The following is a 6,051-nucleotide window of genomic DNA, read 5'->3' as shown; positions in this document are numbered from 1 at the left end:
TGGGAGAGTAATCATACCCACCACAGAGGCATGCACAACCCCGGCATCTGCTGAGTGATCTCCTGGTTCTGGTTTCCACAGTTGCATGCAGCACAGGAGGGAAGGTGAATGATGTTGTGAGGGCGCATTCATCTGACATCATCCAGGGCAGATATGAGAGGTGTGCTGCAGCAGTGGAGGTCTGTGTGCAGCTGCTGGAGCTCTGTGTGAAGTGCTGATGTCACTTGCTGCCCTGTTACTGCTTGACCAGTTTAGAGTACATATTAGCAAAACCACAAAACAAAACTTTAAATAAGTGAAGACTCATCTAGCTGTAATTCCTGGGTGTCTTACCAACCAGTTGCAACCTCTCAATGTTTCCATCAACAAACTATTTAAAGTCTTTATGCAAGAAGAGTGGAACAAATGGATGGCTGCTGGTTATCATGCTCTGACACCAACTGGACACATGAAGTGACCCACTATCACTCAAGTTTGTGAATGGGTGAAAACATCATGACATTCAGTGAAGAATGAAACTGTGATATGGTCATTCAAAAAATGTGGCATTAGCAATGCCTTAGATGGCACTGAAGATGGTATCATATATGAAAATAGCGAAGAAGGTGATACCAGTGATTATAAGCAAATGAACTTCTTAAATTCTGACACTAGCGATGATGAGTTCCTGGGGTTCCTGGACCACTAGAAGAGTATTTGAACATTAAAGTCTCCTCTCATTTGTTAATAACAGTGCTAATGGTTGTTAATACTGATGTTGAGTTTACATTGTTGAAATATTATTGTGGTATATTTTATTAAATATTTTAACACACCATTAGGTTCAGAATATTTATTTCCTTATTTTCCTCCTTAAAACCCTAGGTGCATCTTATGGTCAGGTTCATCTTATAGAGTGAAAAATACGGTATACATCAGAATCAAAGGGGAAGATGTAAGGGAGTTACATGAAATTGATTGCTGATAAATTAGGGAGGTAGGAGAAGCAAAGTAGGGATATCTCTGGGATTGGATAAAAAGTAAAAATGTATATACTCAAACTTCTTTTACATAAGCAGGAATATGATACTTCACAGTTAATTAACAAGATAATAATGAGGGTTTTTTTTGGTTCCTGCGCTGGTGGGATGCCTGTCCCCAACTTGGCAGGAAAAGATTACTCTTACATTTCAAAGGCATGTTATCAGATATGTTATTGTAGATGCAAAAGACAACAGACAAGTTTCATTAAGCTAAGCATTGACCTTTGTGAGAGAAAAATACCTCCTTAGATCATGACTACCCACCATGAACTGATTTTAGTTAGTAAGTTTTAATTTCCGAATATCTTGTGTGGTTACTTTAGATCTCTGAGGCTCCAAGCAGGTTTTACCTGAGCTTGTCAGGTTCAGCATGTGGCTCTTTTTGATCCACAATGAGATAAATATAATGAAATAAGACTTAGTCCTCAATACGTTCTAGTAGCTAAGACAGTGTTAGCCTATAGGATACATCCAGGCCCTGGCCAGTGAAATGTATGGACATTCCAGTTTTGATTTTTTGTCAGGGCACACAGGAGTGGTGACCATCTGGTTCTTTGCTCCACCCTCTCCTCCTTCTCTCCCTATTCCTCTCCCATAGACAGTGGTTCGATTGGTTCAAACATCGGCCCTAGGCACTTAAGATAGCTTCATTGGAGCATATCAGCCTCAGGCACTAAAAATATCTGGGTATTCAAGCATGGGCCTCAGACGGGGGTTGCTGGGAAGATTCTGGTCAGGGCACATATGAGAGTCTGCCTCACTATCTCCCTTCCTTTTACCTAAAAAAATAAATAACTAAAAAGGATACATCCAGTTCTCATTTTGGTTTTCCAAAAGCAGACCCCAAGATGAAGCTTTGCATAAAAATTGTTTATTAGGAAGCTTTCCAGTGGGGAAAAAAACCCCAAAACAACCAAACAAATAATGAAAAAATGGTAGATAAGTAAGAAGAAATGGAGCAGGGGGGAAAGGCCCCCCAAAAGTGTATATAACAAGCCAGTTCCACAGAAGGTAACTGTGAATTAGTGTCAAAGTTACCATCCTCTGGACAGCATAGATCTCACCTAGAGTTGCTTTAACCAGAGGGCAAAGAAGCTGGAGTGTATATATGCCTGTGACCAGCTGGCTGAGCTTCAGTAGTTAAGGACTGAGCCTTGGGAGTCAAAAGTTACCAGGAACTTCTGGCTCTTTATGTCAGACAAAGCCGTTATGTGGCCTGAGGGGATTTTTCAGACAAATACAGGTGCTGGTGGATAGAAGTGAAAACAAACTGGGAAGCCATGTGCACACAAATAGTAAATGACTGGATAGAATAAGAGGAGGGCACAGACAGAATAGGCTTCCATTCCCAATTATCCAAAACAAGACCATAAAGGAAATGCCTTTTTTCCCCTTAATTTAATCTTCATTTAAAGGACACTGAAAGGTATGAAATTCCACATAGAAATAAGAAACTCATTGAGAAGAGAAGCTTCACACAATATATACAGTTTGGAACTTTTCAAGTATAGTTTTGTTGTAAAAGCTGCTACAATAACAAACCACATTTAAAAAGAGTTCTTAGAGAAATGGTAAGACAAACTTGTACCAAACATTGCACACAACAAACAACTTTATACCTCAGCTGTACAATTGGAAAGTTAAAGGTCCCAGGAGTGCCAGCCTTTAGAGGTAGTTTCTGGAACAACATTTTGATCTTTTTCCTCTACAGAGAAATACTTCTTAATAAATTTTAATGAAGTTTTTTAAGAGGCTCATTTTCATGGTTTTGTAGAGTTTCATTTTTTTCCAAACCTCCACTATCCTCAATCATTATATTAAGTTTCTTAGTTTCACCTAGTTTCTCAGCAGCCTGAAAGGTATTTGAAATGGTATCCAGAGTAATCAGAATAATTCTGGTATCTTTCACAATTGAGAGGTCCATCAGTGGTTCTACTGTGCCACAATGAATGAGGTATACAATCAGTTCAGCTGTTTCATCACTTGTGTAGTTGGTTGCAACCCATACAGCTTCCTTTTCTTTTATTAATTTTTAAAATTTATTGTTAACATGGATTCAAGTGTCCACTCAATATAACACCCTTATCCCTGAACAACATGCCCCCATTACACCTCCTTTGCCCCCTCCCCGATTCCCTTCATCCTTCCCTCTGGGTTTTTCCCATACAGCTAGCTTCCTTTTGTGTCTTAACATCTGCCTTAGAGAGAATAGCAATGAGGAATGGGATTAATCCATGATCCACAACTTGCTGTATCTGGCCTTGGCAGCCAGGACCAGCTCTGATGTTTGACATTGTCCATGTAACTTCTTCCTAAATACTAGTTTTGGAGTTCATCAGCAGGCTGGGATGGCAAATGCTCCCAAATCTATTACAAACTGAGTTTATTCATCTGTCCCAGCGAGATAATTTCCTATTACTTTAGTGCAGGAGTCACATAGGCAAATCAGTAGCTCCTAGTAGCCTTACAAGTTGAGGTCCAACTCCTGCTTTCATAACCACTACAGTCCATTCATTTGGACAATTGGTAAAGTAGGAAATGATCCAGCAGCTGTCTGGTGGCACTTGTGGATCATCAAGATATTGGAGACCATCTAGTAGGAAAAATCTGTTCAACAGCATTTATCAGGCGCACAGGATTCTTATTGCAACAAAGTTTTGGAACTGTCCAAGTAACATTATCTAAGTAAATACATGCTAAAGATAACATACCAGGAACTGAAAGAAAAACCAACAGTGGGTCTCCTGCACTATACACAATAACCAAGACTCAGATAACTAAACCAACCTCTGTGATGTTTCCTAGAGTCCAACCGGTTTGTTCATGATGTGAGCACAGGGAGATGCCAAGAGAAAAGTAAATGCTAGGATAGCACCTCCATCCACTACAGCTTTGGCCTGTAGTCCCAGAAGCAATGTTAGTGAGGTCCTAACCAAATTCAAACTGAATGACACTACAATCACTTCTACCCAAGAAGGACACAAATTTTGGAATCAAACCAGCCTGGATCATGTTGTCTAAGGGTAGCTATTTTTCCTTAGAAAGCAGTTTCTTAGCAGCCTGAGTATCTTGGAGCTGGCTTTCCAATTTGTTGCTATTTATGCCTTTGGCCATGTCCTCAACAGACCAATTTACAGTGCCCTGGTTGTTGTGGGTTTCTTCCTTGCAGTGGAGAAGTAGCATCATCAGTAAATGAGCTGACATTTCTCCTTTTGAGCATTTGGTCGTCCTTCTTAGCATTCCTCAGCTCCACATTAACTTCTTTTCCATGGTGCCTCATTTCCATGTTTTCCCTTTGTTCTTCACTCTGTTAAGATGGGCAGCTGGTGAATTAGCTTTCTCATTGGTGGACGTGATTATCAAAAAAAGGGTGAAAGCTATCAAGTTGGCTCAGGCTTCCACAGGACACGGCGCGGTGCACACAGGCTGTGGTTTGCCCTGAAAACATCCACCATGGGTGAACCTGAAGACAGTGTCAGAAATGCTTCCATTTATACACAAGGTAAAATATCGCAGTATATATATATGACAGACATAGGTTAATATAATCAAGACATACAAAGATCTTAGAAATCAAGTTTTTGAAAATTAAAGTGAATAACAACAACAAAAACAGAAAAGGGATATGAAGTCATTCACAAAAGAAAGACTGAATATAATAAAAAAACATTAAAAGATGTTCAACTTCAATAATGGTTAAATTAAAAATTAAGTTTGTCATGTTTTCTTAATAAACTGAGGATGATTTTTAAAAACAGAGATGCTTTTTTTTTAAAAAAAATGTGTGTTTCCTTACTCTATCACAAAAAAGTGACATTATCAAACAATAAAAGGAATATATCCATGTATTTGCCAAGTGAGAGATAGGAAACATTTACAGTTACTGTTTAATGAAACTTTGATTATCTACAAAGCTTTCTGTTGACAACTTAGCCTTGGTCATAGACGAGCTTCATTTGTGAATGATTAATTCCTCAGGGTTTCTTAGTCTAAATTACCTAGCCATTATTTCTAAAAAAGATATTGAGAAACAAGTTTCTCTAGTATCAATTCTATAGCTCTTCCATCTTTCATAGTGTGTGTTTTTTTTCAAAAAATCTGCTTTGTTGCCGCCACAATTCCTAAGTTGTGTTTTACTTTTTTGGTGTTTGCTTTTTTATCTAATGTGTCTTTGTTGGGCAGATAAAATATATTATGCTCACTTTGTTAAAGATGGCACTGCCCACATGGAAGCCTGTCGCCCAGGTGATTGCTTGGGATGGGCGTGATTATGTTAATATGTGTTGGGGGAGGGCTTTCGCGCCAAAAGGTTTTAAAAGGAAGAGAGATCACATTCTGGGAGAAGAGTGATTACATTCTAGGAGGAGCCCATGCTGGAGAAGAGCAGAGAAAGGTCACATGGATGAGGCCAGGGGAAGCAGCCAAGATGGCAGAGTGCTGAAGGAGAAGCCAGTTTGTGCAGAGTTTGTACAGAGAGAAGGAGATGGGGAACAGAGGTGAATAAGGCTAGTGAGCTAGAAAACTTTGATCCTAGGAAACTCAGATAAGTCAGTAGCTTTATGAGCACTGAATAAGTGGGTTTTGGAGCCCAGTGTGTGTTTTTACTTGCCCACCTGGTGCAAGCTGGGATTAAAAGTAATGACCCAGCAGTTCTTGGCTCCAGTGTTTCATTACTGTCTGTCCGAATCTAATGAGAACCTGTTTGTGAATGGCCACGATGGCAACCCTGGCCATACAGTCTTAAAATCGTCCTTGATGTTATACATGGTGTAAGGCCAGGAGCCGCCATCATGACCATTCACATGCAGGTTCCCATTGGATTCGGGCAGACGATAAAGAAATGGCGGAGTCAGAGGATGGGGGGCCATCCTATTTATTGGTGTCTCACCAAGACAGGCAAACCACAAAAGAAGACAAGGGAAAAGCAGAAAACCAGCTCTTCCCATGAAGGGCAAGGGATCAGGGGAGCCCCTGCAATTATGATAGCAGGAACTGTGTGTCTGAGCTCCTGGTCTGTCCCACTTTATAG

General features: G+C 40.0%; 1 pseudogene; it reads right to left on the bottom strand.

The window, feature by feature from the left end:
* Nucleotides 1-2,662: 2,662 nt before the first annotated feature.
* Nucleotides 2,663-5,811, bottom strand: LOC136317839 (importin subunit alpha-1 pseudogene; annotated as a pseudogene).
* Nucleotides 5,812-6,051: the final 240 nt, after the last annotated feature.

The sequence above is a fragment of the Saccopteryx bilineata genome, chromosome X (assembly GCF_036850765.1).
Source record: "Saccopteryx bilineata isolate mSacBil1 chromosome X, mSacBil1_pri_phased_curated, whole genome shotgun sequence".
In the NCBI taxonomy this organism is placed as follows: domain Eukaryota; kingdom Metazoa; phylum Chordata; class Mammalia; order Chiroptera; family Emballonuridae; genus Saccopteryx; species Saccopteryx bilineata.
The sequence above is the reverse complement of the archived record's forward strand: the minus strand, read 5'-3'. Positions and strand labels throughout refer to the sequence as shown.